Below are 13,705 nucleotides of genomic sequence, written 5' to 3' on the forward strand. Positions count from 1 at the left end.
AGTCCAGCTGCAAGCTGGCAAAAATCAGGGGTAAGGGATGGCCACCATGAAAAGGGGGCATGATTGGCAGTCGTCTGCCAGACCGTTTCCCCAGTTTGTGAGATGACCTGCCAAGTGAGTTTCTTAACAGCATGGGGGCTGGCTCGGGTCATAGAAATAGTGAACAAGATCACAAAAATGGGCACGGGGCAAAGATGAATCCTCCGGATGGTGAGGGCACTCATTGATCCCTTCTCCTCTGCTTGGGTCACGGGGTACCTGTAAAAGAAAAGATTCATGTCTCAGGGCTATTTCCTGGACCCAAGATTATTATTAACTGTTATGGGGCATTTCTTGCAGAGTAGGGTTTAATTAATATTGCTGGTAACCAGCGGGCTCCATTTTCCTTGGAGTCATAAATACATGCGGACCCTTTTCCCCAGATTAATACTGGGTCCGGGCCGCCCCATTTCCCAGTGATGGGATCTTTCCAAAGGGCCTGGGCATATCCCGGGCTGGTCTCTGGATGCCAGTGTCGTTCGGCTGCAGATTTTCCCAAGCCATCCAAAGTTAAGAAATTTAGCACAAAGAGGGCATGTACAAGCAACATCTTTTGATTCCCCTTGATAGGGAGCAAGGTTTCCTGTGAGCTGAGTTTATTAATGGTATTTTTTAGGGTTTGGTGAGCCCATTCCACAATGCCTTGTCCCTGTGGATTATAGGGTATTCCAGTGACATGCTTTATCCCCAATTGTAAGCAGAATTCTTTAAACCTATTGCTGGTGTACCCCGGGCCATTGTCAGCCTTTATGCATTTTGGCTGTCCCAGCACAATGAAGACATGTAGCATATGATTGATGACATCTTTAGTGGCCTCCCCGCTGTGAGCGGAGGCGCTGATAAACCCGCTGAAAGTATCTATGGTGACATGCACACATTTCAACTTGCCAAAGGAAGGGACATGGGTGACATCCATCTGCCAAATTTGTCCTGGGACAAGCCCTCTAGGATTTACCCCATGCTGGAGCTCTGGTAAGTATACCAGGCAGTTCTTACAGCTTTTGACAATTTCCCTAGCCTGTTCTCTAGTAAGTGAAAATCTTAGCCTCAAGGTTTGGGCATTGAGGTGGTGTAATCGGTGGGCTTCACGGGCAGCTGTGACTTGGTCACATTCTAGAAGCAAAATCAGGGGGGTCCGTGTAGCAGCGTCCGCGAGTTCGTTCCCCAGTGCTAGGGGCCCAGGCAGGCTAGTGTGGGCACGAATGTGGCTAATAAAAAAGGGGAGCGATCTCTGGCGGATCAGCTTTTGTATTTTTGAGAACATTTCAAAGGTTGGAGTGTGGGGCTGGATCACCGGCACCATTTCTAGAACTTGCAAAGCTCCCCCCACGTATCGGCTGTCCGAATACAAGTTAAGGGGACATGCCTCAAATGCTTCAAACACTGCCAGGGTGGCATAAAGTTCCACCAGCTGGGCCGAGTTAAAGGGTGTTTTTATGACTCTTTTGATCCTTTGAGGCCTATTTATAAAATGACATAAAAGTTTTAGATACATTAGTGTTACCAATCTGTACTGAAATCCATATTGTAGACAAAGCAGGTAATGGGTATCTGTGAAACAGCAGAAGTGGACTCACACCTTTGAGTCCCAACAAGAACTACAGATTTGGGCATTTTTCTTTTGTCCAGAAAGCCAGGTATAAGTTGGACAGAGATTTTTGTCTGGTGAGAAGCATTTTTAGGTTTACATTTAGACATATCTAGATGACATCTAAAACAAATCTAAAATGTTGAGCTTGTGACTGAACAGTAAGTAGTCATTGTTCTACCAGCTTATCAGGACTCCTAAATGTTAAACTCTGAACCATAGAACAGTAGAGTAATCTGAAACATATCTTATTTTAGACTCATATCTGAACCTTTATGATTTATTTAAATTTTTATATCTTAGAACATTTTTTTTAAGTGAGCTAACAAGCTAGCTATGGTCTTGCAGAAAGATCTGGTTGTCTGATGCTGCCATGCTGACAAAGTTAGAGCTTGCCTAGCCATCAGTACTGTCAGAGATCTGAAAAGGATAAACTATGTCTGAGTGCAGACCAAAAAGCATCCAATCCTATAAATAACAGTGATCAATCCCTACCCAGGTCTCCATAGCATTGGAGGTACCAGTCAGAACAACATCAATCTTTTACCACCATCAGGCCCATAAAGCAGAGTACCTTTTCTGTGGAATAGGGACACGGGAGACTGACAGTGTCCTACTGCTTGTCCACAGTCTGGGCTGGGTCCTGGCGGCAGGCATTGCACTGGGGCATCTTGCCCTGTGGTCAGCGTTGTCATAATCCAGGTGGCGTCTTTTTGTTATTTCATATCTTCTTTGGAGACCTTGGGAGTCGTTGCTAGGAGCTGGGGAGCTGGGAGTCTCTGTTTCCGATAGTAAGTTTTTAATCAAATAATTTAAATGCCATATTCGTCAGATCTTTGACAGGTTTGAGGACCATTATCTATTAAAGTACCTGAGCCAAACAAATCTAGGCCTAATCTTAAAAACATCTCTAAATTTGATAACAATAACCAGGCTAACTTGTTCTCCTATAGATATATTAGTCAAATATACCTCTCAGTGTTTTTTTATTTAAATAGAACCGTTTATGCTTTAAACTAGTATCTGGATAGCCAGATGACTAGTATTAACTTGTATTCCTTAACACAAAGGACATGCAAACTCAGACATTCAAAACCAAACATACATGTGTCCACATTTTCATTCATACCTACAGAGTACACAGACATTTTTAAAACTATGACCCTTTGGAGTCTCCATGTAACAGCAGAATAGCAAGAGAAAGAAATCTGAAACATGTTTCATTTTTTATATACCTTTATATCTTATATCCTAAACCTTATAACTTACTAAAACTTTAAAGTTAGACTTTAAAGTTTCATTATTATTTTTTTACCTCAAACTATTTATTTATATCTAAAATATCACATACTCAAACCCTCATGACATGCTTAAGCCTTTAAATTTTTACATCTTAAACTGCTTCCTTAAATAAAAATTAATTTATTTAAACTTTTATCTTAACCAACAATAATTTGTACCCAATTCTCTTAAATGATGGCAAGTATTTGGAACTCATTAAACTCAAATGACCAAAACCCATGTAAATTTTTATTTTTCCTGTGGAAACAAAAGCATAATTTTCCCAGTATCTTCAAATGGTAATTTAACATTTCTTTTTTAAGCAATATCAGGACAGAGAAAGGTTAACAAGAGAAGTTGCTGCCTGGCAGAAGAGTCCTGGAAGTTATCACAGTAAAGGAAGGGAGGGGGAGCAGTGATCATAAAGTGTGTCCTTGGCTGCCAGTGCTCCTGAAAAAAAAATTTTTGTTAACTCCTTTGACTAAAGTCAGATTCTCTGTTCAGTGTTCACACAGTTTTTGTCAATTGTAGGCAGTCCCCATCACCCTGTGCAGAGCTCTCATCTTAGCCCACCTGTACCGAGAGCATGCACCCCCACCCTCATGAGAGCAGCCAGCTGGCTGCAGTCCTGAGAGCAAGAGAGCTAGGGAGGGAGGGAGGTGGCCCTCGCTGTGTCTCTCTCTCCTTTTCCCCAGGAAAATAAGGGATGTGAGTAGCAGAAACAGATGACATTTACACAGACAATCCAAGTACCGGCACATCAGCACTGAGATGATGATGGCCTCATTCACAGCTAGCAAGCCCCTCGATTGTGGCTCGCACATCCTTCCAGTGGTCTAGGCAAAGGTCTAATGGAGAAGAAGGGGACTGTCCCATAGCGTCTGTCACAGTCAAGTCAACAATGAGAACAGTTAACACATTACACACAAGACCAACGGCACACGAAAAAACTTTGCCCCAACAAGACAACCAACAAAGCTCCAAGAACAATGACAGCCTGATGTGCTCTGGGGGGAGTGACCCTCCAGGCTCAGTCACACCAAAAACAATCCAGACTCCAGGATCTCTGTCCTTGATCAAACAGACATCAGGGGGCTTCCACATCCCTGTCAGTCAGACATGCACCTTTTTTCTTGGAAGAAAAACAGAGTGTAAAGTAACAATGACCACAATAAAACATACAAAAAACCCCACAAAATGGCTCTGACAATTTCCTGGGACAAAATACAAAGTGGCACTTCCTCCCACCATGGGGGAAGGTACCCAAAGATGCTCCTTTCCTGAGCACTCCCTGGAGGAGACTCCTAAAACCAAATGGTCACCTCTGAGGTGGCCCCAAATGGCTCGGGACTAGGGGGTCCCTTGCCCAAATCAGGGAATGAGACATCTCTCTTTCCCTCCCAGGATCACTGTCCGGACACGTCTGCCCCAGTGAGAGCCTGCAAAGTACAAATCAGTCGACCGGCACAAAACTTAACGAGACAAGACAGTGACAGAGACAAGACAGAGAGCGCTCTTACCGGTAGATGTCAATAAACCTCTGGACCCTTTGATGGTCCCAGTGGGGTCTCTGGGGTTCCCAGTCAGGGAACCAAATGTTATGCCCAGATTGTGACCCCCCAAAGAGACCACCGATGACATTGGATGTCCAGAATGCAACAGAAAGGTTTATTCTGCAGATACAAGTCTAGCCAGACAGGGGACTCATTCCTACACCCAACACAGTGAGGCAGGGAGGAGTTCCTCTTTCTTTGTGTGGCTGGCTATTTAAAGGCAAAAAACCACAAGCCCTTCAGCGGGGCTAGGGGGGTTTTAGATCCTTTTCTGAATCCTTTAAAACATCTCTGATTACTCTATAGAAACTAAAGAATGCATTGGGGACGTTCTCTCCATCCTTGAGCATGTTATTGATATCCTTTCCAACTTATTCCATGTCAAGGGGTGGATGCCCGGGCCATTAATGACCAGCCAGGGACATTTTTCTTCCACGAAACAGAAAAACTTAATTAAATCTTTTTTTTTTTTGACTCTTATTCCCCTGTCCCTGAAATCTTCATTTCCTTTATGAAGAAAGCCTCTTTGCCCATGATTATGGGACGGCACTTACCTCAAGGTTGCCCGCGGCGCACGAGTGATGCTGTTGGGGCACCTCTACCAAAAGTGAGTCTGGCCAGACCTCGTTTTCTTGTTGCCATCCGGTGAGCTGCCGTGCCTCGATCCTCACGTTGGGCGCCACTTGTCCCGTCCAGCAGGCCAGGTTATTCGAGGGTCTCGAGGAGGGATCACCTGGAATCAATGGGGGCGAGAGGGAAAGGAGACCAAGCTCGTGAAGAAAGACAGAGTCAGTCTGAGTTGCGTCAAGGTCTCGTTTATTGGCTGGGGCTTGAGGCTTAAAAGCATGGCTTCAGGCAGGGAGGGGGAGCAGGGCTTCAGGCAGGGAGGGGGAGCAGGGGATTCAGGCAGGGAGGGGGAGCAGGGGAAGAGAGGGGAGGAGAATGGAAAATTCTAGGGGTCGCTTTGGTCCCCGGCCTTGCAGGTGGCCGATAAGCACCCATCCAGGAAGTTTATCTAAAGCACGTCTCATGGTTTTGGCTAGAGCATCTTGTCTTTTCAAGGCCTGCTGGAGCAAGAGAAAACTTATACAAAGTTCAAGACACAGTTTGCCAGTTGGCCAAGGTTGGTCTCCAACATGTATGCAGAGGACCTAGCACAAACTCATGCATGCTCCATGATTGCCTCTTCAATATCTGAGAGCCCCTATGAGCCCTGCTTACTTGATTCTGTGGACCTGTCCTCCTTGTGTCCTTGACCCCTCTGGCTACTTTAGTCCTTCCCCCTCTTCTGCTGGGTTCCCTAATGTTTGGCTATGGGTCTCTGCATCTGCTCCCACCAGCAGCTGGGGGAAGCATCTCTGATCAAAATTGGGCTAGGCACCAATCTGTAAGTATAGTAGAATATTATTGGGAATCATTTCATTTAAAATTTTTTTTTCCCCGTCATTCATGTTTGGTTCTACCCTAGGTCTCTGAGCCATCCAGCTTCCAGTTCCTGGCCATCCAGGCAGTGTGGGGCATGAGCTCCCTCTCATGGCTTGGGCCTCCAGTTAGATCAGTCATTGTTTGGCCACACCCACAAGCTCACTTATAAGTGGATATAAATTATTAAATAAAGGATATACACAATTCCAGAGAGGTTAATTAACAAGGAGGGCTCTAGGGGGTTGCATGGATCATCCTGGGTGGGAAATTTCTAAATATTTTCTAAGCTGATTCCTAGAACTGGGTATTGTTTCAGGACTGTGATCTAACTATTAAACATCCCCATAGGCTCATGGGCTTGAACACTTTTGTACCAGCTGTGGTGCTGTTTAGAAATGTTTGGAACATTTAGGAGGTAGAGTGTGGCTCTAGAGAATGGTTGTTGGTAGTGATACGTGGTGGCACAAACCTTTAATCCAGAACTGCGGAGACAGAGGTTGGCAGATCTCTAGGAATTGAGGTCAGTGAGTTCCAGGACAGCCAGAGCTACATAATAAGACCAGAGAGAGAGGAGGGAGAGAGAGGGGAGAGAATTTGCTGGGGCTTGGCCTTGAGGTGTTGATGTTGCTGGGTTTTTGTTTTGATTTTGTTTTTGTTTTTTCTCCTTGTTGTTTTGGGTTTTTGACACAGAGTTTCTCAGTATAGCTTTGGAGCCTGTTCTGTATCTTGCTCTGTAGACCAGGCTGGCCTTGAGATCTGCCTACTTCTGTAGACCAGGCTGGCCAGAGATCTGCCTACTTCTGCCTCCAGAATGCTGGGATTGAAGTTGTGCACAACCATCTCCCAGCTCGATGTTTGTTTGTTTGTTTGTTTAAGTAACATCATTTATTTGTATACTTCTAGGCAATTTTTCCACAAACTTGTATTTTTTTTTCAGGACACCTTATTTATTGACTTATTCTTTGACAATAACACACATTTTAATGTATTTTGGTCATTTTCATGTATACAATTACCCCTCTCATCCTCTTCCAATGCCCACTGTACCTCTCTGTCCCATTAAGTACCCCACCTACTGTCATGAGCAGTATGTGAGTTCTGGAATGCAATGGCCATGTCCACAAAATGGCAATTCACAGCACTCTCAACCCTCCAGCCCTAACAATCTTTGGCATGTTGTTAACTAAACCTCAGAGGGAGTGATGTAGATGTCCTGTTAGGACCTCATGTTCAACAGACACTTATGTGCAGCATTTTGATCAATTAAGCTCTGCATTAAGTGTAAAAACAAGCTTCTCTGACCAAGGGTAAGAGTAACAATAATCTGTGGGCATCCACATAAATATTTAGAAGGCCATTTGACAGGATTACCATTTAGTAGCACAACAGTAGTATGTGGAGCCCTACCTACTCCCTAGGGCTTATGAATCCCTTTGCTATGGGCTTTTGTCCAAGTTTACAGCACCAAGCATAAATTCCCACCTGCAGACCAGGACTCAAATCTAATAAAAAATTGATTGGTCATGCGCTTAACTCTGGTAACATGGGGAAAATCTGTCTATAGCATTAAGCAAATAGAAAGAAACATTTACTACATTGGGGTGTATGTGAAACCAATGCAATAAAGGAGCAATAATCACAGATTCCTATATTCCCAACTATAATAATCCTTTTTTTTTTGTTTTTTTTTTTAAAAAAAATAAAGATGTATTTATTTATTATGTATACAGCATTCTGCCTGCATGTTTGCCTGCAGGCCAGCAGAGGGCACCAGGGCTCAGTATAAATTGTTATGGAACACCATGTGGTTGCTAGATCTCAGTATAGATGATTGTGCACTACTATATGGCTGCTGGGAATTGAACTCAGGACCTCTGGAAGAGCAACCAGTGCTCTTACCCTCTGAGACATCTCTCCAGCCCTATAATAGTCTTTATAAAGTCATAATAATAGGGAATAGAGAGATGGTTCAGCAATTAAAGGCACAGGTTGCTCTTTCAGAGGATGTGGGTCCCTGGATCTGGGACCAGGTGATCTGATACCCTCTTCTGGCATTGTGAGCATATGGCTCACAGACATACATTCAGGCAAAACACCCATACACACAAAGTACACATAAATCTCAAAAATCTTAAACTCATAATAATATATTTGTGGGCCATCTATGGTGCCTTATACCTCTAATCCCAGCTCTTGATAGCATTGGAACAGGAGGATTCTTAAGAGATTAAAGCTAGGCAAGCATGATAGAACATGCCTTAATCCTAGTATTTGGAGGCAAGTCTCTGTTAATCTGAGGCCAGCCACCTACAAAGCAAGGGTTGGGTTTAGGGTTAAGGTAGCCTGGCCAGCCTGGTATACAAAGCAAGGGTTAAGGGTTAGCCAGGCAGGTTAAGGCTATATACTGATATCCTGTCTCAAAAATGGAAAGAGAGAGAGAGAGAGAGATTGAAATTAAGGCTAGCCTAGCCTGTTACCAGAGTTAATATCAGAGCCTGTGCCCCTCACAGCACTAATAAGGCATGGTCAGCTATCTGTTCAATAAGGTAATTAAAAGAGCCAAATAGTATAAAGCCAGGGTGAGAACTATATTTATTTAATATGGCCACATTGTAAGGACAGAGAGGTCTAGGAGCTCCCAAGTCTACCTTTAGAGACCTCACATGAGGACAATGTTTAACAGAAGGTAGCAGATGTGCATAACTAGGCTGTCCAAGTCCAGGGTGTGGTCTAGCTCACCATCAACACACTATTGTCTGGTCTGTAGTTTCATCTCACAAGGAGGTCCAGCAAGTTATTAGAAGTGTGTGAAACATCCATTCTGGGGACAAGTTCCTCCTCTGACTGGCACCAGGTTTGAATGTTTGTCTCTCAGCATGAAATCCCTGAGAGAATTCCAATTTCCTGAGGTACCTTAATTCATAGTCACATATTCAAAAGGAAGGACACAAGTGTCTTTAGACTATGCTCAGACCAGTTATATCCAAAAGTTCCTATTTAAACCTAATCCTGGATGTGATGGTATTTGAGGTGAGGGACTTTGGAAATAATGGGATCAGAATGGGGAGCCTTTATGAATGGGATTAGTCCTCTCACAACAGAGAACCCAGAGAGCTCCTTCACCATGTCTGCCACGCTGAGAACTCAGCAAAGAGACAGTGTTATTGTACCAGGAAGTGAGCACTCAGCAGACACTGAATTAGCCATCACTTTGACCTTGGGTTTATGAACCTCCTGAACTATGAGAAATAAACTTTTGTTCTGTATGAGCCACCCAGCCCCTGGTATTTTGTTGTAGCACTACAAACAAATATGCACAATACTTATTACAAAATCATTCTCAAACATTTATTCCCCAGGGTCCAAAACTCCTTTAATCCAGGCCTGGTGACAAATGCCTATAATACTGGGACCCAGGAGGCTGAGACAGAAGATTGAAAGTTTCAGGTCAGTCAGGGTTATATGAGACCTGGTCTAAAAACAAGCAAGCAAATAAGCAAATAAACATATGTACCTGTATGCACAAAAATATGTGTGTGCATGTGTAGGGACATGTGTTCAAACACATCTGGAACTCTACCAACACTCTTTGGGACAAATGTCCCACATCCCTTGTCCTACCTGGTGTGAGGTAGGCAGACACCCTGGAAGTCCTTAATGTTACCCTAGTCACTCCATTGCTTCACTGTCATGTTGGCTGTCTTGTTTGTAGCTTGAGAGCTTTCTCTCTGGGTCCCCCAAGCCCCAGCAGTCGACAACCCATGTATAAAATAATCACTCAGACACTTATATTACTTATAATCTGTATGGCCACAGAAGGCTTCTTGTTATCTACTTCTTTTATCTTACATTAACCCATTTCTATTAATCTATAAGTTGCTACGTGGCTCGTGGCTTACTGGTACCTTACATGTCCCTTGTCATGGCGGAGGCTGGCAGGTCTCTCTACCTCAGCCTTCCACTTCCCAGAATTTTCCTCTCTGCTTGTCCCGCCTATACTTCCTGCCTGGCTACTGGCCAATCAGTGTTTTATTTACTAACCAATCAGAGAAACACATTTGACATACAGAACATTCCACAGCAGTTGCTAGACCCTCATGGTCGTGTACCCCCTCCCATGTGTTCTGTTTTCTTTCCTTTCTTTTTCTTTTCCTTCCTGCCTCCCTTCCTTCCTTCTTTTCACTTTTTCTTTTTGTTCCTTCCTTCCTCCTTCCCTTCCTCCCTCCCTCCCTCATTTCCATTCTTTTTGTTTTTGTTTTGTTGTGTTTTGCTTTTAGAGACAGGGTTTCTCTGTGGAGCCCTAGATGTCCTGGAACTCAATCTGTAGACCAGGCTGGCCTCCAGCTCACAGAGATCTGCCTGCCTCTGCCTCCAGAGTGCTGAGATTGAAAGCATGTGGCACCACCAGCTTGTTTCCTTTTGTTGAGTCAGGCTCTCTTGTAGCCCAGGCTGGCTTCAAACTCTTACTGTGTAACTGAGGATAATGTTGAACTCTTTATTCTTCTGCCCCAAGCTCTCATGTGCTAGGATTTTAGGTGTATGCCAATGATACAGAGGGATTGGGGTCCCCTTTGGGTCTTGGTCTGAATAATAAAGTAATTTAGAAAGACTCAAAAAGAGTCTCAAGGCCAATATCAAGTTAAAAAGGAAAACCTGAGGATCAGCAAGCTGCAAAGCCTCAGCTGCTTCCTGGAGGAGGAGAATGGAGGAAAGAAGGGATAAAGGCCATTTTAAACTGTCATGGAGGTCAGACACAGGGCAGACAAGCAGCCACATGGCAAGGAAGGAGCCGTTAAAGAAAGAGTAAGGAAGCAGTAATGTTGAAGGGAAGACCCAAGGTGTTAAGGAGAGCGTGCTTAGAGAAGAGACAGAAGTGAGGGAAAGGGCTAATCCAGAAGAGTGGGCAGACTTACACACCTACATGGCTGTGGTCCTTCTGCTACTGACCTAAGGCTGGGTCAGTACGGTATATTGTCAGAGGACTAATTATTCTGCCTGTTTCTTTAGCAAGTATTAAGGTGAGCATGCCTTCCTTGGGGTATCCTTTGGCCAAGGAATGATCATGCCCAACTGTAATCCTATTCTCCATCCAGCCCAGAGATTCTGTTCTATTGTAAGGATTTTTTTCTACTCTAACACCTAGTCATATGGACTTTGTATGAATATGTATTGTAGGAGAATTTCTAGACAGAACAAAGACATGTAATTGCCTGCTTCCATAAGGGTAGAACTATAAACCTATCAACCCCTTTGACAAGGAAAGGCCTCCAAGAAAAGCTGCTTTCTCTGGAGACTATAGAAATACATAAAGTCTGTCTATAATATAGAGTGGCACAATAGTTCCTTTATAGGGACCCTGCATAGCCTACCTGGCCTGGATCTTGCTTTGTAGACCAGGCTGACCTTGAACTCTGAGATCTGTCTGCTTCTGCCTCCATACCTGACCCTTGCATTTTAATTTATTTTCTGTGTATGTCTGTGTGCAGAAGTGAGAAGATAACCTTGGGAGCTGATTCTCTCCTTCCACCATGTGGATCCCTGGGATCAAATTCAGATTGTCAGGCTTGGCAGAACCTTCACCTGCTGATCCATCTCATTGGCCCCTCATCTGAATTCCTTTGCTGGGAAGTACTGGACTAGGTTTAGGCAAGCTAAGAGCAAGATCTCTATGGTAAACTCACCTCTGTATCATCAGGTCCTCTCCATGCCTTTTAAGTTTCTGGATTTCCTCCATCCCATCTTTTAGACAAATATAGACATTTAACATTTTTGTTATGGAAATCAATGCCACCATTGTAATATCATAAGGATATTACATAAAATATCTATGGGCCAGCAGACCCCCTGGGAACATATCCTGTAACCAACATTCCTCATGATCTTGTGTCACTTATCACTTTACATCTGTCTGTGTACATCTAGCCCTTTTAGACTGAAATCCTCTGTGGTGGTATTGTGTTCCCCAAAATATTGTGTACCTTAATAAATTTATCTGGGGTCAGAGAACAGACAGCCACTAGATACAAAGGCTAGGAAATGGTGGCACTCACACCTTTAATCCTAGCATTCCAGAGATAGAAATCCCTCTGGATCTCTGTGAGTTCAAGGCCACATTGGAAATAGCCAAGCATGGTGACACGCCTTTAATCCCAGAAAGCCAGCCTTTAATCCTAGGGAGTGATGGTAGAAAGCATAAATGTATATAAGGCGTGGAGACCAGAAACTAGAGGCATTTGGCTGGTTAAGCATGTGGCTGGTTAAGCTTCAGGTTTTTGAGCAGTAATTCAGCTGAGACCCATTCCGGATGAGGACTCAGAGGCCTCCAGTCTGAGGAGACAAGACCAGCTGAGGATCCGGCGAGGTGAGATAGCTGTGGCTTGTTCTGTCTCTCTGATCTACCAGCATGGACCCCAATAACTCTCCTCAGGTTTGATTTTATTAATAAGAACTTTTAAGATTCCTGCAACATCTGGCGCCCAACGTGACAAGAATCCATTAAAAACTGCTTGGCTTGGCGGCAGGTCCGCTTTCCCGCAAGGGCAGCAGGCGGCCCGCGGCGGCGGCGGCACGCGGCGGCGGCGGCGGCGGCGGCGGCACGCGGCCGGAGGCGATCGGCTTCTTAGTCCGAGCAGCAGCTTCTTAGCCTGGGTCTAGTTCTGCTTGACCTCAGGCTGGACTATCGGTGAGCTGCTTGCTTAAATCCTGCTTGGTTAAAGCCGGTGCTACAAACAACTCAGAGTTGCCCTGCCGAACAGGGCCCTGCCTGTAAAGCCAACGCACGTGGTCAGAGCTTAAGGAAGCCAGACCCAAGCCTTGACTCGGCAAAAGAGGGAACACGTGGCTGCATTTAAACTTCAGACAGCTACGCTTTCTTGCTCTCTCTTGCTCTCTCTCTCTCTCTCTCTCTCTCTCTCTCTCTCTCTCTCTCTTTCTCTTTGGATTTACACCTGGGACACTAGGTGGCTGCTTTGAAAATCCCCTCGGATTTCTACTGTTCTACGCAGATTTGGTAAGTCATAATATATCAGATATTTTAAAGGAAACTATCTAAAAGAGAATTTTTTTCCACATTAAAAAACAAATGGGTTTTATGTGTACATTGGAAGAAAATTGGTTTTTGTTCGAAATTTTAGGCAGTCTGGCAATGGAACAACTATATAATATTAGTATTGGTGGAATTATGCACCTTATCACTATAATAATCCACATTTTAATATTTAAAAAGATAGTCAATTTAAGTGCCAGGATAACAGCTTTAGAAGAACTTGTTAAACCTGTAAAAATTCAGACAGAAGAAATTAACAGTGAAGTTGTTTCAAGTCGGGATCATAAGGTTGCAGAAAGAAAGCCTGTTTTCACACAGTCACCCTTAATTTATCCTGTAACCGTACAGCAGATGCCTGATCAAATGGCTACACAAAATACTTGGGCTCCAATTGAAATGTTGGATTTAAAAAGGTTTAAGGAGGCAATAGTATCTTATGGCATGCATTCCCCATATGTAAAGCAAATGTTAAACTCTTGGTCAACATATAATAGGATAGTACCACAGGACTGGCGGGACCTCGCACAAGGTGTTCTGGAACCCAGCCAGAGACTTCAATTTCTGACTTGGTTTAAGGAGGAGGCTAAAAACATAGAAAAACAATGGAGGGATAAAGGAATACAAGTTTGCCAGGATCAGCTTATGGGCGAAGGCCAATATGCTTCAGCACAAACACAATGTTTATATGATGTCCAAACCCTAATTTTATGTCGAACGGCAGCCTTGAATGCATGGGACAAAGTTGAGGAACCAGGAAAAAAATCTGAGTCATTA

This window comes from Peromyscus leucopus, chromosome 16_21 (assembly GCF_004664715.2).
Source record: "Peromyscus leucopus breed LL Stock chromosome 16_21, UCI_PerLeu_2.1, whole genome shotgun sequence".
In the NCBI taxonomy this organism is placed as follows: Eukaryota; Metazoa; Chordata; class Mammalia; order Rodentia; family Cricetidae; genus Peromyscus; species Peromyscus leucopus.